At 39.0% G+C, this 24,953-nt stretch overlaps 1 long non-coding RNA gene across 13 annotated transcripts in view; it reads right to left on the bottom strand.

Moving 5' to 3' along the window:
- Positions 1 to 24,953, bottom strand: part of LOC103348742 (peroxisome proliferator-activated receptor gamma coactivator 1-beta) — a 114,197-nt gene that overhangs the window by 77,612 nt on the left and 11,632 nt on the right. For 5 of the 13 annotated variants that reach the window (XR_011387603.1, XR_011387605.1, XR_011387606.1 and 2 more), the window contains exon 2: positions 6,052 to 6,083. The exons of the other annotated variants lie outside the window; for them this stretch is intronic. This is a non-coding gene — a long non-coding RNA (peroxisome proliferator-activated receptor gamma coactivator 1-beta). The remainder of the gene's footprint in view (positions 1 to 6,051; positions 6,084 to 24,953) is intronic. 13 annotated transcript variants of the gene reach the window in all.

Consider the following 24,953-nt stretch of genomic DNA (forward strand, 5'->3'; position numbering starts at 1 on the left):
TTCTGTCCTCTTCATATCAGACCTGTCATTCTCTTTTCATCATGATCCCAGTACATATGTTGATGCTCCTCCACATACAATAGAATTATGTTCCAATAAACACATCTGAAACTGAAGATATCCTAAGTCAAAATACATGTATAAGCTAGCTACCTGACATTGTAGCTCAGCAAAACAGTGCATTATGTGGTGTCAGTCATTTCCCCTCGGAAACTTGGAGCTGACTGGCAGCTGTGGCTGCTGTGACTGCCCAGCCTCACAAAAGAATATTAAGCTGTATATCAGTAGTCTGAAAAAAAAAGATTCAAATTCAAACTTTGAAGCATGGATTCTACTGAATGCTTTCACATCATTGTAAATTGGGGACAATCTGTATCATCAGTTTGCACTGGCCTCTCAGACTACACTTAATTCTACAAACTCTGCATCACCCCACCCTGCTCTTCTTAGCCTTGATCTTGTTGCTAGCCTAGATCTGTGTAACTTGGCAAACCACCCCTTGGCCCTAAACTCCATTAAAAGGAATCAGGAGAGATCCACCTGGAGGATGTTATTAGGGCTTCCTGGGCCAGGGAGGAAACCATTCTAAAAAAATTAAGATATCATGTACAAATGTTCCAGGATAAAAGAAGGGAAGAGAGCAAAATCTACATCGCTTAAATCCTGAAGCACAGCACCAGGTTTGAAGACCTGTTGTACAGAAAAAATACACAAGTGTATAGATTCATACACCACAACTTCTGCTTCAGTCAGATCACCTCCCAATATTTCTAAGTTCACGCTTCCCATGCAAAGACATCAGATAAATAATGAACTTTCAATAACAGCACAAAATGTCATCAGGTTAACAGACACTTCTGCCATTTTCCACTGCATGTGCTAAATAAATCCATTTGGTATTGATCCCCACAGTTAAGTTTCAGCCTTAATGCAATTCTTACTGCCAAAGCAGAGTAAACAGATAGTTCCTGGAAGAACCTAAACATGTTATTTTTTACTCATCAGATGAGTCCTGTACAGATTAGTAAGCAACTCGATCCATTGGGTGTTTCATTACAAAAGTTACCGACTTCCAGGCTCACAGTACCTAGCTGGAACTGAGCTATTGGGACTGAATAACAATAACTAAGGTAGAAACTCTATGCGGGGGGGGAATGAATACAGTGTGCAGTCTACATTCTGGTAGATTTCTGATTTGTGATCATTACTGCTGTGCAAAGATAACAAGAAAAGAAATTTCTCACCCAAGGGTTTTTATGTGTGACCCCAGCCTGGCCAGATATAATCTCATGTGGTAATACCCCATAGGGATCCAGTGTGGCCAACACACCAAGCAGACTATCCTATGCCAGAGTGACTTTCCAATGACTGAATTTTGAGAAAATGTGGGGACCAGGTGCATATACATACGATGCAATCCTGTCCATAGACTATTCCTTTACAGCAACTCCTGGATTCAGTATACCTCCCCTCCTTTAGACTTGAGTAAAAGGACCTTCTTTTGGCCTCATGGTTAGAACAGTGGTTCTTCTATGGTTCCCATACCAGCACATAAGCACAACCTAAGGACTTGTTCTTGGACCACAACCAGATCTCCTAAATAAGAAACTCTGTAGGGAGGAGCCCGAATATCTGTGTTTTAGCAAACTATCCAGGTGATTATGACTAATCTTAAAGTCTGAGAACCATGACTTTGTGGTCCTCTGCTATCAGTACCCTTCCCTAAAGTCTACAGTTCCATGGGCATTATACCCCTGTGGAGGTCATACCTCCTCTCCCAGACTTCACACATTCAAGCTTTCTTTCAGAGTCAATCCCACAAATCGACTGCACAGGTCTAAGAGGTGGCAAAGAGGGAGTCGGGCAGGAAGGGTTGTGTGGGTGGAACTACCTAACCATAGCTGTGCACACAAGGTCCCCACAGTACTGAGAGAGCTGGAGTTGGAAAGCAAGGGGATCTTGTCTGGGGTCAAGGAGGTACCCAGTTGTAGCTGGCCTGTATTGCTTCCTTTCAACACAGACTTTGGAAGGTCTGCAAATTCCACATTTGATCCCTGCTTTGAAGTTGTTACAAATGTCCATTTTTCAAGGTAGGAAGCATAAATCTTAATTGCTTTAATAGTTTTCATTTAAATTATAATTTTCAAATATTTAGACCTGTGATGAAACACGCATATGAAGGAATATAGATGGGCTACAGCTATACTGTTGTCTTATTTGGTCTAGCCCACCGGAAAATCCTCACCTATAATTGTAAGTTATTTGGAAGCTTCTGATTAGATGAACTAAATACTGGAGTTTTTCAAGATAAAGGTTTGCAATAAATGGTTCAAATTTCATTAATGTTTGCAATACAATATACATGTAAGATTTAAGGCAAAGCTACAAAGAGGAGAGGATGAGAAAGAGAGGGAGAGAGGGAGAGAGGGAGAGGGAGAGAAATATATATAGAGAGAGATCTTTCATTGACTGATTTACTCCCTAAATGGCTGCAATGGCCAGGGCTAGGTAAGACTAAAGTCAGGAGCCAAGAGCTTCATCTGGTTCTCCCACAAGGCTGCAAGGGCCCAAGTATTTGGACCATCCTCCACTGCTTTTCCAGGAGCCTTAGCTGGGAGCTGGATCAGAAGTGGAGCAGTCAGGACACAAACTGGCACCCATATGAGATGCCAGCACTGCAGACAGCAGCTTAACACACTATACACTGTACCACAGTGCTGGTCCCTGGAGCTACTTTCAAAACCTAACTGGCACAGACCTATTTCATTAAGCATAATGGTCTCTAACTGCATCCATTTTGTTACAAGGGACAAGATTTCCTTCTTTTAATGGCTGAGTAGTATTCCATTATGTATATGAACAACATTTTCTTTATGCAGTCTATCCAGACCCAAAAGGACAACATCATATTTTCTAAGATTCATAGTAGCTAATGTAGAGAGCACAAAAAATGAAATGCAAGTGAGTGAAATTGACATCTTGAAATTTGATTATTGTTTACAACCCTTGTCTATAGTCTGGGAGAACACTGGTCTTTCTACTTACTACTTGTCTAATTCTTTGTTTATGGAGGGTTATGATTGTGATTATAAAGTAAATGGAGAGTATGTCATTGCATGAATTGAACAAAAAATAAGAAAGTAAGGGAAAGGGAGGGAGGAGGGGGAGAGAATGGGAAGTATCATTTTGTTCTTAAAACTGTATACATGAAATACATGAAATCTGTTCCCTTTACATAAATAAATTTTAAAAAATTAATAAAACTAACTGGCTTCATCTACTCAGATTTTTCAGATTTTATCACTATTTCACCTGACTTTAACAATATGTAGACCTTTATTTTTATGCTATCCCTGGAACCTACAAAAGTTAACAGAGTGCCTATCTACTCTACCTATTTGCTTAACTCTGAGGCCTCAGCTTGAATATTTTCATGGCACAATCTCCCTTGATCTTTTCATTTATATTCTGCTTAAAGGCCCCTTGTTTGTGCTTTCATATTTATCTATCATCTCTCCCTCTATTACTCATAAATTGTACTGTCATCTCTCATTTAATTATATTCCTCTTTCCCCTAATGAACTTTAATGGAAGAGACCATGTATTCTATATCCAGTGCTTGTAGTATATAGTGTATCTAATGTTACATAAGAAGAGAGCAAATTATAATAAGAATAACAACAAACAAATATAGCTTTCACTATGTGATGGGCAGCACTCTAATCTGTGTATTTATAATATTTGTAACAAGTATATGTATGTGTATATATAAATTCCTAACAATAACTCCATAAGACAGATATTACCATTATCTCCCTTTCTAAGTTAAAGAAATAAGTCCACAGAGATCACAGAGAGATCAAAGAACTCCTATAGTTACACAAGGGTCAAGATAAAGATTTCAAATTTGAGTAAACGAGATTTTCTAGGCTTTAAATGATTGAATGAATGAATCACTGAGTGAATAGAATAAAGCCATACTAGAACAGCATACTAAGGAACGCTGCATTGGAAAAACAGACAAGGCAAATTTATCTGTAATGGTTAACATTTTGTGTCAATTTGACTGGGCCACAGGGTATCCAATAATTGATTAAACATATTTCTGGGTATGTCTGCAAAGATGTTTTTCAATGAGATTTACATTTGAATAAGTAGACTTAGTAAAGCAGATTGCCTTTCTCGATATGGGTAGGCCTTATCCAAACCACTAAAAGCCTGGATGGAATAAAAATACGAGTGAGAAAGAACTGCCTCTCTTGTGTGCCTCTAGGTATTGATATTCTGTTGTTGGCCTTGGACTGGAAGTACCAGTTCCCCTACTTCTGAGTCATTTAGACTTGATTCTGTTTCTCTGGAGAATCCAGAGTAATATGTCATTGAAAACAGAAAGTGATTCCCAAATGTTATGTTCTTGCAGGTAGAAACAGAGAAAAACTGAGAGGTTCATGGTCACTCTATATAAAAGAGTCCTGAATTCTGATGGTGGTTTTCATTGACGTTCAGTCACATAGAAGAAAAGTTAGTTCAGTTTAGAAGTGCAAAATTTGGGAAAACTATTTAAATTATTTGAAGTTGTGTTCGGCCTCATGTCTAAAATGTTTAAATGTCATCATTCTATGACCTTCTGATGGTGCAGTCTCAACCTTAATCTTGTATTCGTACTTTAGGGGTGGAGGTTATTTGGTTATGAAAGTATCTCTAACTAAAGTAGTAAAAGGTCATGGTCAAAGCTTCAACAGGTACCAGTACAAGGTATGGCACAGGAAACTGCATAGCAGCACAGGCAACAGATCACAGCTGGATCCTATGCACAGCAGTGAACCTCAGATTAACTTTCAACTCTGGCCAGTTGTTGCTTGATCTAGAGCGCAGACATCCAAAGTACCATATTTCACAGCTTTCCCTTTGCCTGTTTCAGAGCAGTGCAATCTGACTTTTATTTCTAACTATGGTTGTATCTAACTCTCAAAAGCACAGACTTCCCACAAAGACCCAAAGACATTGTAGGAGTCACATTTCATAGTGATTGAGTTGCAGACACCAAAGCCAGAATACTTACATTGGATTCCTGACTCAACCACTTAACTATTACCTTTTAGCCTTGGACACATCACTCACTCTGAACTTCAGTTTGTACATTTTATTATACTGCGTATAACAACATCTACCCCTTAGAGTCTTTGTGAATATAAAGTTGATATGTTCCAAGCAGATATGACCCTCTTCCATAGGGCCAAGTTCACAATATGCACTAATTCAGAAACTGAAAGGAAACTCCTCAAGAGAGGTATCTCCCTATTTTCCTTCCATCCTATAACACATTAGAGATACCTCCAAGAAACAATGGGGAACAGAGAGGTGAGAGAGAGTAATGTATGCCTGGGTGAAGCCAAAGTGTCCTCCAGAACAGCCAAGACAGCACAAGCTGGCAGATAATCCAAAGTAATATCATTACCATTACAAAAGTAATGATAATGGTCACTGACTTGCATTGACCATTCATAATATACTAGGCCCTATAATAAACACTTCACAAATATCATTTGATCTTTACAACAACCTATTGGTGAACATTTGTTTTCCCTTGTTTGTTCATTTCCCTGCAAAAAGAGAAACAACCTCACATATTTTAAACAGCCATAATCTTATTGCCTTTAATCATGTTTTTAATTCTTGGCAGTGTTACAAACAGTAAATAAGACAAAGTTCCTGACAGTAAAGTACTTAAAGTAGATTATTCTATGACTTTTCCTTTGGTCTGCTTATTTGTAGTGAGGATGAAATTAAAACACAAGTCCAAGTTCCTGCATAATCCTGGATCCCTAAGGAGCACATGTGAGCCAATGTTGTTTAAGAATCTACTTAATTCTCTAGAGCTTAGTCTATGCATGTTTGTAAAACAGAACCAAGCTGAATCTACCCCAGAGAGTCATTCTAAATATTCACTGCACTAAATCATATACAGCACTTATTATAGTGTTCGGTGCATAATAAACACTATAAATTGTACTATTACTGTATATATGGCAATATATAATTTATAGATACCTTTTGTCACAAATGTTGATACTAGCTTGATTCTGAAAGTAAAAATAAAATAAAGAGAGATTATAACATGATCATGATGGTAAAAATTCTCATAATACAGTTTTACCTAGAAGAGAATTGATTCAATGACATTCAACCTTATTTAGAAACCTCTACTCAGAAATTATCACCATATTTAAATTAATTAATTTTAGACCGGTTTCATGAATGTGCTTCTTGATAAATATATAATTTTTCTAATGTTTTATATTTATGAATGGTCATGCATAAGCATCATCTTATTTGAAACAGGCCACCACCCTATAAATAGGTCAAGTAAGTACTATCACTTTTGTCACAGGTTCCCCCTCAAGGTGGGGAAGCTTGCTGCAGATGGCTTGGCAATGTATGGTCTGAGAGTGACTGCAGGTGTCCCAGCCCTCCGCCTGCGCTTCCAACCAGACCACAACTCTGAAACTGAGAAGGATGCTGTCATCCTATTTGTACCCAGTAAAGAGAAAGATACAATTCTATTCTTATGAAGAAAATCGAAGGTTATTGCATTTATCCAGGTCCACACAGTTTCAGTCTTTTACTGCAAAAGTACAGATGCCCCACTATCACTGCACCACCTAGCTTGTTTCTCAGAGGCAGCTGGCCAGGCAGTTGGCCAGGGCAAGGCCAGAGGAACAGAATGGAAAGCTATAGAGACACGGTGATCTTGGGCCTGATATTGTAGGGCACAGTCAGGTAGGATTTTTCCTTTCTCTGAAAGAAAAATTAACTTTTGCCTTTTAAAACAATGGTGACAACCCCTGCCAGTTTCCACTTATTCTTACAAAGCACTTATCAGCTGTAAACATTCAGGCACTCAGCTTGGTTAGACAAAAATTAAGCTTTGCATTGATGAAAGCTCTCTCAAGGCACTCAGTAGGGTAAAGGTGAAGACTTCATGAGAAGGCAGATAATTAATAAGAGTTCACACTTCCCACATTTGGAAAAACTCCTACTTATATTCAGAATAACAATAATTTGCTAGATGATATGGTAACCTCAATTATTATAATCATATTAAAATCACATCAGTGTGGTTATTCATGAGGAGCACAATAACCAAAACAGAGAAAATTTAATAGAAAACAATAATTTCAAAAACCAATTCAGTCAGTATAATTTCTTCAAACTTTTCTGACAAATTATGTTTTATTAACAATAATAAAGAAGAAAAGTGCCCCATCGTAAAATCAAGCAATTTCCATGATCCCGCACTCTCCTATTGCACCACCGTTAGCTTATGTTGGATTACAAGGGCTTCCACATTTCTTGCTTTTACAAATGCTGCTCTTTCTCTACTGAATATTCCATTTTTTGTCAGCCATGGTTCTCTTGCTCCTTCAAGACAACTTAAGAGTCTTCATGAGACTTTTAGTAATTCTCTCGTAAACAGTTATCAAATCCTTCTTTAAAGCTTTACAGTTTTGTAGGTACAAAAGGTCTTTGAAAATGCATGGAAAAGCATACTATGAAAAATCTGTGCATGGATTTCAAAAAGATTTTGCGCCAAAATAAATGTATCTTTTAAGTCCATTTTCCAGAAACTTTTTGAAGTGTCCTCAGATCTTCAAGATACTTCAGTTTTCAGTAGTCACAAGGATGCTCTTTCCAATCTACACTGTCTTGCAGTTATATTACTCATTCACTGCCACTAGATTCCACTGGAAGCATTCCTACCACTCCTTTTTCCTGCATTCTCAGATTGCAAGACTCAAACTCCTTCAAATGCTGCTTTTGATAACCATTATTTTTAGCATGTCATTCATACATGTGTTTGTTGTCCCAAATATCTCATACTTATTCACAAGAGCAACACAGCAAATTAAAATGGCATAAGCATGTGTGTCCAGAAGCTGAAAGAGTTAGAGAAGGGAGAATGTCTGGATCCTCTCCCAAAACTGAGGAGGACCACTGAGAACCAGGCATACTGTGTGTACTTGATGAAAGCTTGCTATATACATGAATTAACAAAGGGATGAATGACTTGAAATAATACAGGGTATCCAGGCTGAGTAGAATTGGAAGAAACATTAATTTAGGGATGTTAACTGGTGGATGCAAGAACCAGCTAATTTGTATTTAGTGAGATACACAAAAGTCAGAGTTTAGAAAATTAAGATGAATTAAAGGACAATCACAGATTGGGAGTGAGGTTAGCAATAAACTACCAAAGCAGGCCCCCTTTACACCATGGTAATCAGATGTCAAAGAAGAAATATTACAACTTTCAAAAGTGAATGCAAGGCTACACAGAACAGAATTTAGCTGCCATTCCAGCCCAAATGATTCCGGGGGTAGACTTTTTTTTTTTTTTTTTTTTTTTTTTTTTGACAGGCAGAGTTAAACAGTGAGAGAGAGAGAGAGAGAGAAAGGTCTTCCTTCCATTGGTTCACCCCTCAAATGGTCGCTAAGCCTGGTGCACTGCGCTGATCCAAAGCCAGGAGCCAGGTGCTTCCTCCTGGTCTCCGATGCGGGTGCAGGGCCCAAGCACTTGGGCCATCCTCCCCAGCCTTCCCAGGCCACAGCAGAGAGCTGAACTGGAAGAGGAGCAACCAGGACTAGAACCTAGCACCCATATGGGATGCCAGCACCACAGGCAGAGGATTAACCAAGTGAACCATGGCGCCGGCCCCAAGGAGGTAGACTTTTTAATCTCTAATGCCTAGATATTTAACATTTTAAGTATTAGCACCATATGATGGTGAAGATTAGGAAATTTTCAGAAATTCACTTTTACCCATACTAAGATCCTCTAGCATTATCTCATATAATGGAGTTCACTAAATGTGCATACCAAGTATGTACTTCCCAGAAAATGATTCTTTCTACTCAAATGATTACCAATTCAGAGAATGTCCATTCCTTCAGACTAGGCCAGGTGAGTCCTTGGGTGTGCCCTTTGGCCCTGTTTCCATTTCACCTTGATTTTCTAAGGTTTAAAGAGGCATAGTAAAGTTATGATATAATTATTTTTGCTATTTTTGATATTAATTGACTATGGTAAAAATAATATAGAATGATAGACCTCCACTCGGTGGCACCAGAAGCACTCATGGTCTTATCTGGTCATATGTAAACAGATTTCTGACTTGGACACAAGGTAAGGCCTGAGAGATGGCATGCTGTAACACATGCTTCTTTTTCTGAATCTCTCCAGACACAACACAATTAAGACCCCTTGAAGGACATCATCCAGAGCACTCAGTGATTGCAGCAAAATGTACTTAGACATCAGTAACTAGAAACAACTAATTCCTTGTGACTTTAAATGGTGGAGAGAGAAGCATTCCAAGCTTTTATCACTGCCATCCAGTTGGTGAACTAGCCACTTATGTCATGACCAAGATCACTGCCTGCAAATTATGCGAAACTGCTATGCCTGTAGTCATTTGGGTAATTTAAAAATAGAAGTCATAATTTGCAAGATGTAAAATATGTCCAGGAAATGGAAGATGAGCATTCCACTGTAGAGCATACAAAGGGTGGTCAGCTACAAAGGTCTTGCTGTTTGTTTTATCATTTTTGGTATGTTTGGTTTTTCTTTTTATTTTGCAGTAAACATTGCTGGCAGCAATCACTGAAAAGTATATTTTTAATTTCTGGACTGAATTTCCAGAACTTGACCTATTCCAGAACTTATGTCTCAAGTTGATGAACATGAAACTTGCACATTGCATTTTTTGACATTTATCTTCAGTAAAAGAAGCAATATGTAGCAGTAGTATTGGCCACATGAAAATTAGAAACGTGAATCTATAAGAAGTAGCAGTATCTACCTAAAAGCTAGCAGTTACTTTAAGATCATCTTTCAAGATAACTGTTTAACCTATGCTCACAGAGAATCAGATGTGACTTTATCTAGCACTCTGAGTAGCATGACTTTTCATTCAGATCAATAAATTACTCTTCAAAATAATTTTCAATTTCAAATCTTCTTCTGGATACATGAGAAGAGATAGCACAATTAGCAGAAAAATATCGTTCAAACAGGCCAATAAAGCCTGTATTATATCCATACCACCAGCTGCTATAATTTTAAAAATCAGGTAATTAGAGGCCTGCACTGTGGCGTAGCAGTTAAAGCCACTGCCTGTGGTGCCAGCATCCCTTATGGACACCAGTTCAAGTCCTGGCTGCTCCACTTCCGATACAGCTCCCTGCTATGGCACTGGAAAGCAGTAGAAGATAGCCCAAGTTCTTGGTGCTCTGTACCCACATTGGAAGACCCAGAAGAGGCTCCTGGCTCCTGGCTCCTGACTTCAGATCAGCGCAGCTCTGGCCATTGCGGTCAATTGGGAAGTGCACCAGCCGATGGAAGACACCCCCCCACCCCGTGTGTGTGTGTGTGTCTGTGTGTGCGTGTAACTCTGACTTTCAAATAAATAAATAAATAAATCTTTTAAAAACTCAGGTAATTAAGGTAATGGTTCTATTTTTAATTCAATACTGGAAGCAAAGTAGTTTTTGGATGTTCATTCTACTGAAGGGGACATGTCTGACATTGCAAATGTTAAGGTAATATAAGTTAAAACATTCAAACTTGAGAATAAAATTATTTGTTTTGCAGTGATAATAAGAAAATAAACTTTTACACTGTTGTTGCAAAAAGTATGTTCCTTTGTAAATGTTTATTTATTAAGCTATTCATTTGAAAGACAAAGTGACAGAGAGAGGGAGAGGCAGAGAACGAGCAAGAGAGAAATCTTCCAACTACTGGTTCACTCCCCAAATAGTTGCATTGCTTGGCGCTGGTTCAGGCCAGTCAGGAGTCCAGAACTCCATCTAGGTCTCACAGGTGGGTAGCAGAAGCCCAAGCCTTGCGCCATCTCTTGCTGCTTTCAGGCAAATTAGCAGAGAGCTGAATCAGAAGCAAAGCATCCAGACTTGAACTGGTGCTCGACTATGGGATGCTGATGTTGCAGTAGGTGACGGTACCACAATGCTGGTCCCCAAAAAGTATATTCTTATTTGACTAACTTATGGAGCAAAAGCTTATGACAGCAGAGATAATGTGAAGCAAAAAAATGTGCCTGGAATTAACTGCAGTGTGCAAATAATTCATAATCTCATCCAAATTACCATATTATGCTAATTTGTGTATATATTTTGTAAGAGTAACTGAACTGCAAAATATGTGATGAAATTAATGTTAAATATCCTAAAATATTTCAGTACACACATTCTCTCTTTACCATTCACATTAGTGCCGGTGCTTTTACAACTTTGTAAATGAGGCTCTCAGAGTGCCACAGTGCTATTGATTTTCACTAATAAAGCTTCTAAATTTGGTTGCCTTTTGTCAAAAGTCAATTGAAAATCTTGAATTAAATCATTCAAGAAAGGGAATATCAAAAATCTTTAGCTTTTGAAGCTTTTAGTGAATTAAATTTTTTTAAATACTGCAATAGGAAGATTGTGAAATTTATCCCCTTTGATGTAAAAAAGAGAATAAATAAATTAAATAATGAAAGTTTAAATAGTTAACAAGATTTCATTTGGAAGTCACATAATTGAATATGAGAATATTTCCATGTAGAGGAAGGAAGTTTTGATAAAGCTCCTATTTTTAGTTGAAAGGAATGAAATTTTGCAACTTTAAAAGAACTATGATATTTGATAGGTTTTGTCATAAAACATGTTTGTTAAAGAAAGTCTGAGTGGAAAAAAACAGTACCTGTGAATGTGTTAGAGTTGAATTGTTTATACATTTTTAAAAACTGGAGGTTAATATATCCTCCATGTGGCAGATTGTGTAGTACACTTACTAATTACATTAGCATAGAAAAAGTATTTTCTCAATCAAAAACATTATGGTCTTCAGAAGAAAATTAATAAACTGTACCAATTTCAAATTTATTAACCATAAAATGTAACTTTGGACAACTTTACAGGAAAATACATTTTGAAAATTTATAATAAAATATAAAAAAACTATAGAAAAATACCATTGTTACAGTATTAGAACAAATGTACCCAAGAAACCAGTTAGTATGAGAATAAACTCCAAGAATAAGTAGTAAATATCATAGAAAGCTACTTTTTATTTTACTCTTAAGAGTAAAATTATTTATTTATGTATTTATTATTTAAAAGGCAGAGTTACATGAGAGAGGAAGAGATAAAAGGATGTCAGAGGGAGAGGGAAGGGGAGACGAAGTGAGAGAGGGACAGGTAGAGAGTGAAAGAGACAGATATCTTCCTGGTGGTTCACTCTAAACGAATGCAATGCCTAGGACTGGGCCAGGCTGAAGCCAGGAGCCTAGAACATCATCTGGGTCTCTACTCAGGTGGAAGGTGGCCTCAGTATTTGGGCCATCTTCTGTTGCTTTGCCAGGTGCATTAGTAGGGAACCGGGTTGGAAGTAGAGAAACCAAGACCCCTAATGATTTTTAAATGAATTTTTTCCTTTATCCCTAATTCATATAGGCATATGTATCATTGGATAAACATGTCTTCTTCAAAAACACATAATGTTTTATTTGTTAAGAGTCTTATTTGCTTCCTATTAACTACTCACATTGTTCTATGTACATCTAGTTCACAAAATACTCCTGTAATGTATAGGTGGTGTTCATCATGTTTTTGAATCTATTCTCCTGGTAATGAAAATCTGAGTTGCTTCTAACTGTGCCACCAGGAAGACTGCTGTAATGAACAGCTCCACAGTTGCCCTCCAGGGGCCTGTCAGGCTTATCAGAAGCAGAGTGCCAAGGCCATACATCCTCCAGAGTCCACTTTCTACCGAAGTGGATTTTGCACTCCACATAAACTATGTTATTCAACCCCTCGTCAGATGTGTAGGGAGGTCCTGCTGCTTTTCCACATTCTCACAGAATATCTTGAATCATCCTCCTTTTTGATTTCTAGCAATCTGATGAAAATAAAGTGGTACTTTATTTTTTATTTTGATTTGCATTTCTTTGTTAATGTGGTTGAGCATCTGTTTATGTTCATGTTATCTTCCCAGATTTCTTCCTCTGTAACTCACTAACTCCTAGCCTATACTTACGTTTTATGACGGATTTCCCGTCTTTTCCTTCTTAATTTGCAGGCATTCCCTGTATTTTCTAGATTTAATTCTGTGTTGCTTTCAGAAATGCAAATGTCTTCTCCCAGCCTGTTATCCATCTGTTAACATTGTCTCTGGTGCGTAGGACATTGGTCTCAGCCATAAATTTTTGTATATGATCCCAAAAATATAGGCAATAAAAGCAAAAAGTCAATGTGGGACAACATCAAATTAAAGCAGTCTGTACAGTAAAGGGAACAGTCAGAAGAGGGAATCATAAAAGTGGGAAAAACTCTGTAAACCATACATCTGATAAGGAGTCAATACCATAATAGAACTCAAGTCAATAGAAAAAAAAAATAACTCAATTAAAAACTTAGCAAAGATCTTGAATAGACAGTTCCCAAAAGAAAACAAATAGCTCAACATAGTAACCATCAGGAAAATGTAAATTAAACCATAATGAAACATCACTTCATACTTTTAGAATGGCTATAATCAAAAAGACAAAAGCAAGTGTCGGCCAGGATGTGGGGGAACAGAGAAGCTCTGTACACTGTTGCTGAGAAAGTAAATTGGTACAGCCACTTGGGAAAGCAGTATGGAGGTTGTTAAAAAATTCAAAAACACAATGACACAATCTCACAATCCCACTACTGGGGTATATATCCCATTACCGGGTATATATCTAAATGAAATAAATTCAATATAGCAAAGAAAAATTTGCACTCCTATATTAATAGATGCTTTATTCCCAACAGTCAAAATGTGGAATCAACCTTCATATCTATCTGTGGATGAATGGATAAAGAAAATACAATACATACATCACTTCTCAGCCTTTTGGCTAAGATCAAGTGAAGAAAATATAACACATATAAACAATGTAATAGTATTTGGCCCTAAAAAAAGAAGGAAATCCTATCATTTGCAGCAACAGATAAACCGAAAGCAAGATTTTGTGAGTGAAGTAAGATCTTACCTATCAGTGAAATTATAAAAAGTTGAACTCACAGAAACAGTAGAATGGTGATTACCAGGGCTGGGAAGAGTGAAGGTGATAAATAGAGAAACATTGCTCAAATGGTAGTAAGTTTCAGTTAGGATAAATAATTTCCATAAATCTAATGTACAGCATTATGACTATAGTTAATAATAGGCCATGTACTTGAAAATTGCAAAGAAAGTAGATCTTAAGTGTTCTCACCACCAAAAAGGCAAATATATGACATGATGGATATGTTAATTAGCTTAATTTAATCATTGCTTCATGCATACATCTCAAAACATAGTATCCTACATCATGAATATATATAATTTTTATTTTCCCATTAATCCTTATTGGGGGTGATGGACTTTTTAAAGTAAAGAAAGACTGTGTTTTGTGTTTGTACATGTATAATGGCGAAGAGGTAGAAAGGTTACAGCAGAAGAAATCACAATACATGTAAAGTCTCAGACCAAAAATAGCTGATATTTGTTTGGGAAACTGCAAGTTCTTTCATATGATTGAGGCACAAAATACAAGACTCAAGAATAGGGGCCAGGGGCAGGCACTATAGCAAGGTAGGTTAAGCATCTGCCTGCAATGCCAGCATTCCTTATGGGCGCTGGTTTGTGTCCTGGTTGCTCCATTTCTAATCCAGCTCCCTTCTGATGTCCTGGGAAAGCAGTAGAATATAGTCCAAGAGGTTGGGCCCCTGCACCTGCTTGAGAGACCTGGAAGAAGCTCCTGGCTCCTGGCTTCAGATATGCCAAAATCAGGCGGTTGCTGCCATTTAGGAAGTGAACCAGCAGATAGAAGTTCTCTCTCTGTGTCTCTCCCTCACTCTGTCTGTAATCTGCCTCTCAAGCAAATAAATACATCCATTGTGACACAGCAGGCAAAGCTACCAGCTCTGATGACAGCATCCCATAAAAGTACCAGTTCTAATCCTGACTGCTCCACTTCCAATCCAGCTCCCTGCTAATATGCCTAGGAAAACTGCAGAAGATGGTCCAAGTATGTGGGCCCCTGGCACCCATATGGGAGACCTGGATAGAGTTCCAGGCTGGCTTCAGCCTGGCCTGGTTTAGCAGTAGCCATTGCAGCCATCTGGGAATTATGGAAGATATTTCAATCTCTCTCTCTCTCTCTCTCTGTCTCTCTCTCTCTCTTTCTCTGTGTCTCTCTGTGTCTCACCTTCTCTCTGTGTGTAATGTAGCTCTATCTTTCAAATAAATAAATAGATCTTTTAAAAAAAAAAGAATCAAAGAAAGGCTTAAAAAACAGATGGAGAAAAGCGGTGTTTTAAGGGAAGCCATTGAAGAGGATCAGGCAAAAGAATGGCATTGGTGCAAGAGAAACTGCTTCCCAAGGCAGTAGCTTCTTTTACTGGCAATTGCCTTAAAAAAAAAAAAAAAAAAAAAAAAAAGATTCCTACCAGCTCTCTATACTTCCAAGAAATAGCCAGTTACAAAAACCTTCCACACAGTTCCTCCTCCTTTAAAATACCCCCAAACTACTTTTTTAATCCTCTTGCAACAAAACAAGAACTCCCAGTGTCTTGAGATAACCTCGCTTGTTTCCAAGAAATTCCAGTTTATTAGAAGTCACACCAGAGACTGTCTCAGAACATCCTCTCTTACGTTGTAAAGCTGACTCTGCTTTCTATGCCTTTGAAACTCCACTGACCCCAAAATGACAGCAGATGAGTTTGATCTCAGCAAGTTTATGGATAAACAATCTGTGCTAATCTCATCTCGGGCTTTGTCTCATGTTTGACGTGACTGAGGCTGTAGACCAAAGGCAGAAAGAAATGAAGGAGTTGCAAGAGCACAGGCAAGAAGACATGAGGGCACTCTTGTTCTAATTCAAATAAGAGGGAAGGAGAAAGGGGGAAGGATGGTGAGAGAGAAGGAGAGAGAAGGGAACAAAGTCAAGCAGGGACAATCCGATTAAAAAATACGGATGTGTTTAAAAGGCACAGTGGGGAAGACTCAAATCAAGTTTTTGATTTCTGGATGGCAGAGTTAATGTTCTCTGAATGAACATGGTAACGGACACATGGCCTATTCCTAAACAATCCAATTAAACGTTTAGAAACAATGATAAAGAAGATTATAAGCTATTTTCAAAAATAACAATATGAACTAGAGCTATGCAAAATAAGCCGACTGTTAAAGTAGACCTTCCAATGTCAGAGCAAAAGTAAGAAAAGCTCAGGTTGGAATTTGTGCTCTTGTGCTCACATGCAGGCAGTGGTTGAGTCAGGGCTCCTGGAGCAGGGCTCAGGAAACATCCACAGTCAAGGCTCAATACCCCTGCAGCAGAAGATTCTGTAAGGGTAAGGCCCTTCTGCCAGTTTCCAGGACAGCATCTGCTGACCAAGTCACAGTGTAGGGAAATCTTGAAGATGAGTTGGAAATGGTAATACTAGATGTTGGATCTGCTCTCTCTTCGGCTTAAAGGGTTCCCCTTACATTTGTTTTCACATTGAAGTTCTGCTTCTTTATTGTGCTCCACTGGATTCCTTTTTCCTCCTGTTAGATGTTAAGCTGCTAGAGAAATAGATTTTGAGCTCTTAGAACAATCTGTATCTTCTCACCACGGGCCTCCCTTTCCACTTCTCTGTTTTTCTCCACCAGTATCTTGCCTTTGCCTCCATTTCTGTCTCCATTTCTACCTCTGAAATGCCTCCTGGAGCTTTCCTAAAGTCTCATTGTCAGCTTTCCTAGGATACTGCAGAGGACTTTGTGTTCTTACCTACCCGCTGGGGGCAAGCACATTTGTGCAGTCCAGGTCAGTTTCTCCTTTGGCATTCCAGGCACAAAAAGGTGTGGCTACACATTCACTCACCCTCACACATTTGTAGCTCTCTTCTTACTATTTAACTCTTGAAAGAGAGCATTAAGGACAAGAAAAATGTGATTTTATTTGTATCAATGCTTGTACCAATTTGTACTATTTGTACCAATGCTTGTTGAATGAAAGTCTGATAAATGTGTCCTCTAGAAACTTTTAAAGTACTAAAGAAGATGAGACAAGCAGGCACACCTGCAACAAACAAAATAATTAACTCGTAGTTGCAAAAATGATAACAGGAGTTGTGAACAATTTATACAAATAGTACAAATTGGTACAAGCATTGATACAAATAAAATCACATTTTTCTTGTCCTTAAAGTTCTCTTTCAAGAGTTAAATAGTAAGAAGAGAGCTACAAATGTGTGAGGGTGAGTGAATGTGTAGCCACACATTTTTGTGCCTGGAATGCCAAAGTTGTGAACTACAAATCAATGCACCGAAACTACACAGCATGGTGAACATGTGTAATCAGGGAAGCTCCATGTCAGAGAGGAAGAATGCCACAATGGAGTCTGCTTCCCTGTATATGAAGTATAGCTATTACCAAAAAAAAATCAGTTCACTCAGAAATATTTAGCAACCATAGTGCACTCATAGATCAAGACAGATGAAGTCAGCATTCAGCACCATTTATCCTGGATGGCTCAACACTGAATGGAGAGAAAATGTCTAATATCTTTAAGTGCTGTCCTCAAATTGGCCATTGTCATGTGTCTTCCTCCATTCAAGCCTGGTATTTAGCCTAGTGGTTAGGGCACCAGGTAAGACACCTAATCCCATGTCAGAGCACCTGGGTTCAATACCCACCACTGGTTCCTAACTCTAACTTCCTACAGTGCAGACTTTTGGGAGTTACTGTTGATGCCTCAGTTAACTGGGGTCCTGCCACTCACATAGGAGATTAAGACTGAGGTCTTGGCTCCAGGCTTTAGCAAGGACCAGTCCTGGCCATTTCAGGTATTTGAGAAGTGAATCAATAGATGGGAGCTCTCTCTCTTTTGCCTCTCTATTTCTAAATAAAACTTAATTTTATAACATAAAAGATATGGGTTCTTTACATAGCAGAAATGAAGTTTCACCCTGTGCATAAAATATACACATTTTCCCCAGCCATCCCAGTCTAGGGAAAATCATCAGATACATTGTACAGGCTCCCTCACAATCCATTCCCTGAAGGTCTGAGTTCTTTGAACAATTTGAGAACATGGCACAAAATGGAAAGCAGACTGAAGGGTGGAAATGTAAATATGAAACTTTAATGAGTGCTCTTCCTTCCCACCTAAAAGGAGATGGTAAATATTTCATGCTCTGCTCAGCTGGACTTCAAGTGTCTGGTGCCATTAGTGATATTCTTCCTCATCTCCAAAAACCTACCACAGGTTTGTGATATTTCATAATATGAAAACTTAGCCCAACTCTTCCACTTCATTCAATGAACACTCAAAACTACAACTGCATCATCTCAAGAAGATTGCATTGGCCCTTTAGTGGTTGGGGGTGGGGGTTGGATTTTTGGCATATTAAGAGCAAAGCTCTAATTAAGTTGATTATGCAGAAAACAGAAAAACACCTTTTGATGATAGATTCCAAATTAATTGAAGTTTTTTATTAAGTTTCCATCCAATGTTGTAGGAAATCTATTTCCTTATATTGGACTCCTTTGGTCACAGTGGTTCATCCCAAACTTCCTGGTGTCTAGTTGTATGATCTTGGGAAAAGTATTTGTTTTTCTTTTTGTTTTTTGTTTTTTGTCAGGCAGAGTTAGACAGTGAGAAAGAGAGAGACAGAGAGAAAGGTCTTCCTTTCCATTGGTTCGCCCCCCAAATGGCTGCTACAGCTGGCGCGCTGTGCCGATCCAAAGCCAGGAGCCAGGTGCTTCCTCCTGGTCTCCCATGCAGGTGCAGGACCCAACCACTTGGGCCATCCTCCACTGCCTTCCAGGGCCACAGCAGAGAGCTGGACTGGAAGAAGGGGAACCGGGACAGAATCCAGCACCCCAACTGGATCTAGAACTCGGGGTGCCAGTGCCACAAGTGGAGGATTAGCCTATTGAGCTGCGGTGCTGGCCTAGTATTTGTTATTTCTAAGAATCCATTACAGGGTTTAATCATACCTGCCTGTCATGATATTATTCTTACTGCCTCCCTAAAGGCACTCAAGGTGCTTGAATCATTTGTATTTTTAGCCTCTACCACATATATCCCCCACATACACACAAAAAGTAATTACTACTTCTGAAACTACTCCTTCTGAAATTACATCTATTTACCTTATCATCTGATTAATAGTAATATAATAATGAAAGCCAAAATACAACCTGGAAATTCAGTGAGAAAAAGCTGAGAGATTGACAGAAAGGGAAAAGGTATTACAAAAACTAAAAATAGAACTACCAGGAAAACCAGCAATCCCACTCTGGTGAATATCAAAAGGTACTGAAATCAGTATGTCAAGGGATATCTATGCCAGCATGTTCATTGCAGCATTAGTCTCAAAAGCCAAGATATGGAACCAAGGTAAGAATACTTTAATGGATAAGTGGATAAAGAAAATGTGGTACACATACACAATGGAATACTATTCAGTCTTAAAAGAGAGAAAATCCTGTCACTTACAACAACAAGGATGAACCTGGAGGACATTATGTTAAGTGAAATAGGCCAGGCATAGAAAATCAAATATTGCATGATCTCATTTATATGTATAATCTAAAAAGTCCAAACATAAAAGTAAAGAGTACAATGATGGCTACTAGAGGTTAGGGGATTTGGAAGTGTATAGGGATATGTTGGTTAAAGACTACATGGTTTCAGTCAGACATAAGGAATAAGCTCTCTTATAGATCTTATATAGCTCTCAATAGATCTTATAGATCTATTGCACAGTAGCATGACTATAGTTGATAATAAAGTAATAGGGCAGGAACTGTGCAACAGTGGATCAAAAACCACAGTATGGGATGTCTGCATCCCATATTAAAGTGCCTGGTTCAAGTCCTGTGTACTCCATGCTTCTGATCCAGCTTCCTGCTTATGTGCCCAGGAGGCTGCAGATGATGGCCCAAGTACTTGGGTTTCTGCTGCCCACATAGGAGACTTAGAAGGAGTTCCTGGCTCCTAGCCTCAGCCCATTCTAGCTTTGTCCATTGCTGACATTCGAGGAATGAACCAATAGTTGAAAAAACTCTCTCTCTTTGTGTGTGCGCATGCATGTGTGTGTGCCTTTCTCTCTGTCACTCTGCCTTTCAAATAAATGATCTTTTTAAAAATAGTGTACTGTAAATTTCAAAATTTCTTGGAGTAAATCCCAATGTTTCACCACAAAAAGTAAATATATGAGGTGATAAATATGCTATTTAGCTTGATGGAATCATCTACCATTATGTACATGTGTCAACACATAGGATTATGCCTCATAAATATGTACGTAAGTATTATCCTTAAATGAAAAATTTTATTAATTTTAAAATAAAGCAAATTCTAGGAGCAGGCATTTGATGCAGTGGCTAAAATGCCCATATCCCATAGTGGAATGCCTGGGTTCAAGTCTTGAGTCCCCCTCCAATTCTAGGTTCCTGCTAATATACACCTTGGAAAGCAACAGATGATGGCTCAAGTACTTGAATCCCTGCCTGCCTTTTGGGAGATTTACATGCAGTCCCAGGTTCCTGGCTGTGGCATGGTCCATCCCTGGCTGTTGCAAGCATTTGGGGAGCGAACCAGCATATGAAAAATCTCTCTGCCTCTCCATCTCTATGCTTTTCAAATAAAATGAAAATAGGCAAATTTTTAAAAGAAAATTTTAGAAGTCAAATAAAGCAAGAACTAGGCTGAGTCTGTCTTCTTTCTGCAGCTTCCTTCAGTCTCCCCCTAGGAGGTACCACATCCTCTTTCAGGCGTACAGTACCCAGACCTCATTTCCTTACAGTTCCTGGAAGCTAGGAAAAGATAAAATGGGTCACTATTTAGGTAGGCAATGCAATTTCAAAGTGATTTCTTTTTCATTTCATCTTGCATTCTGAGTTTTGTCTGTGATGAGAGATAAAAGGTCTTCTGTCTAGTTAAAGGACATTAATCATGTAGGAAATGGAAAGGAGTCATGGCCAAAAACCAGTCCACTCTGCCAACAGCCAGAACTGATCTCAACTCAACCTGCAGAAAATAATTCAATCTCCCTTTAATTAATGAGGATCATTCACAGTCTCAAAATTATCACTTGGAGCATTAGAGATTATTATAAACATAGATAGCTTGCAGCATGCAGTTCCTCTTTAGGGAAATACTACAACATCAAGCCATAATAGTTTCACTTGACCATTTCTCCTCAAGCTGATGCACCACGGGCTGGCCACTTGGAGAATCCACCTCAGTGGGTCTTTCCTCTCCCGGGCCCTTCCTTTAATCCAGAAATGGAAAGGTCTCTACCTATTTCTCATTTACAAAAACTCATTACCCAGCATGGCTATCCACGCTGTCCATGTGAGCTGACCTGAAAATCCTCCTGATTTCAACTTCATAAGAAACATGGAAAGAAATTCTGGCCTGGATGTCCTGAACTGAGACAATGGCTCCCTCAGTGAGAGCTGTTCCAGCAGCCTTTCAATTAGCTGGGAAGGTGGAGGCTACCTGCTAGTGTGAACTCCAGAAGCATCAACAGCATGAGGTAAGGGAATCAAACACCACAGAGCTCCCACCCCCACCCTCCATCCCGTGTCTGTCAGCTTGCTACACAGAATGCCATCCCAGTGAGCACAGGAAAAATGTGGAATGAAATATAGGAGAATGTGTGCCTACCTACTTTTATTCTGAGGTTTTGAAAATGAGCTCTGCTAATCGGTATCAGAGAAACCCAGAGAGGTCAAGCAAGTGAATGCCAGAGACCTGGGGTCAGAAGGATGCCTTTAATTGGTGGTTTCATTCTTGCAAATGACAGCCCTTCTCATTTCACAATCAGGGATTCAGGTGATAAATCAAAAGGGTAGTAAGTAAAAAGCTTCTGAAAGAATAGCAATTCAAAGTTATGGCACTCCAGCCAGGCTGAGGGTCAGAGGGAAGTTAGAAAAGGGACCTGAATCTCATTGTATTTGGCACATAACCCACAATTGGATAAAAAGACCTTCAACCCTGAGGTAGTAAAGGCTATCATATTATTAAGAATTGAACATCTATCGGGGTGCTTCAAAAGGTTCAAAAAGGGGCTAGCTAGCATTGTGGTACGGTGGGGTAAGCCTCTGCCTGCAATGCAGGCATCTCATAGAAGCACCAGTTTGAGTCCTGGCTGCTCCCTGTCTGATTCATCTCCCTGCTAATGCTGGGAAAGCAGCAGATGATGGTTCAAGTACCTAAACTCCTGCCTGCATCCATGGAGGAGACCAGGATGGAGTTCCTGACTCCCTCCATCTCTCTCTGTAACTCTGGCTTTCAAATAAATGAATCAATAGATTTTCTTTTAAAGTTCAAAAGAAAATGGAATTAAAAGATAAATTTATTTTCATGCAAAAGCATATGAAATCCATACATACTCACATTTTATACCAGATGTTTAAATATATGTCCTTTTGTTATGAATTCATTTTATCGAATGGGGAACATCGGACTTAGAGAGGTGAGATGGATTGTTCAAAATCACATGCAGGACAACATGTGAAGGTAGCCCCCAGACCCAGGTGATCATACACCTGCTCCTTTTGATCACAGTCAAGCTTCATAACCCTTGACAACACACACTTGAGTATTCTGAAGTCCAGAGGAACTGGCATTCTTGCCAGTTCAACTTCCTGGAAGGTTCATTTCAGATATGCTTTCAAAAGAAAAACCAGAAGTAAATACACAAAGGCAGGCGAAGAAAACCTACTCGCATCTGAGTCTAATTGCAATTAGCACATAAACTCAGCCTCAAATGATGATGTATTTAGCACTGGAAATTAAATTCATTAATTATTGTGCAACCACCACTGAAATCTTGCAGCGAGTCCATCCTCTGAATAAAATATTTTCAAATTAGTGGCACACTTATTTCTGCTTATTAACAATTTAATAGTTATGTTTTAAGCATTTTGAATTAAGAGAAAAAGAAAAAAGGTGGTAGGAGAGTGAAAGATAATTGAATCAGCAGCACCCTCGACTGGAAAGTGAGAGAATTGAGTCCTCTAGAAAGAACAGTCTTGTATCTCCCTGGGAGTTCAAATGTTAGAGATGGTAGAGCTGAACCTTAGTCCAGTGCATAAAGTAAAGCTTACCTATTTGTTAGCCTACATTACCAGAAGTTCACATTATATTTCTTGTTTATATGCTAATTCATTCATCTATCCATTTATTCATTATCTTTTACCTTTATTCAGTGATCAGCATCATGCATTGAGTATGTCAGGCACTGTGCTAGACTCGCAGGATTAAAGGTAAAGCTAGACCTAGTTCTTCAGGTCTTCAAAGAGGGAGGTGCCTTTCTCTGAAGGGAGGAGAGAACCTCCACTTTGACTATGACCGTGTCTAAACAAGATAAGAGTCGGAGAACTCAAGGGGCTTCCATAGCCTTGGAAACTCATGACTGGAGCATAGGGAGATTACTGATGCCATAAACAGGAGTGTCAATTGGTAAAGTCAACAACAGGAGTCACTGTGCACTTACTCCTCATGTAGGATCTCTGTCCTTAATGTGCTGTACATTGAGGCTTAATGCTATAACGAGTACTCAAACAGTATATTTCACTTTGTGTTTCTATGGGGGTGCAAACTGTTGAAATCTTTACTTAATGTACACTAAACTGATCTTCTGTAAAAAAAAAAAAAAAGAAATTATCAATTCCCAACTTGACTCTCACTGGGATTAAACATGACAATAGGTCTGATCTGATTTCATCATCATTTAAAAAAAAATCATCTATTATTTTTCACTTTATGTTTCTGTGTGGGAGCAAACTGTTGAAATCCTTACTTAAGGTATACTAAGCTGATCTTCTGTATATTAAGATAATCGAAAATGAATCTTGATGTGAATGGAAGGGGAGAGGGAGTGGGAAAGGGGAGGGTTGTGGGTGGGAGGGACGGTATGGGGGGGGAGCCATTGTAACCCATGAGTCGTACTTTGGAAATTTATATTCATTAAATAAAAGATAAAAAAAAATAGAATAGAAAAAAAATAAAAAAATAAAAAAAGGTAAAGCTAGACCTAGTTCTTGACCATGGGAGATTATAGTCTAGTCAAAATAGACTATAATATAAACTCAAAAATATAGATGCATGATTTGGTTAAGCTAGAGTTAGGCATAGGATGTTGTGAGAGCTCAGAAAAGCATTTGAGGGAGGTGAAGAAAACAGACAATTTCCTGGAGAATACTCCTAAAATGGATATTTAAAAACCAAAGAGCTAAGGAAGAAGAGGGAAAGAAGGAGATAATTCCAGAGTAACAAAAAGCATGAAAATAAGCACATTGGGGCCAGCGCTGTGGCGCAGAGGGTTAATGCCCTGGCCTGAAGTGCCAGCATCCCATATGGGCGCAGGTTCAAGACCCGGCTGCTCCACTTCCAATCCAGCTCTTTGCTGTGGCCTGGGAAAGTAGTGGAGGATGGCCCAAGTCCTCGGGCCCCTGCACCTACATGGGAGACCCGGAGGAGGCTCCTGGCTCCTGGCATTGGATCGGCGAAGCTCCGGCCATTGTGGACATCTGGGAAGTGAACCATCGGATGGAAGACCTCTCTCTCTCTGCTTTTCCTCTCTCTGTGTAACTCTTTCTAATAAATAAATAAATCTTTAAGAAAAAAAAGAAAATAAGCACATGATCTAGAAACTGGATGCTGTACTGGGGTGGGGTGAGGGGTGCGGTGTAGTGGGAAAAGCCACTGCCTGCCATGCTAGCATCCCACATGGCCACCAGTTTGTGTCTTAGCTGCTACATTTCTGATCCAGCTCCCTGCTAATAGCATGAGAAAAGCAGTGAAGATGGCCTAAGTGTTTGGGTCCTGGCCATCCACATGGGAGACCTGGATGAAGCTCCTGACTCCTGGTTTTGGCTCCC

This window comes from Oryctolagus cuniculus, chromosome 3 (assembly GCF_964237555.1).
Source record: "Oryctolagus cuniculus chromosome 3, mOryCun1.1, whole genome shotgun sequence".
NCBI classification, from domain to species: domain Eukaryota; kingdom Metazoa; phylum Chordata; class Mammalia; order Lagomorpha; family Leporidae; genus Oryctolagus; species Oryctolagus cuniculus.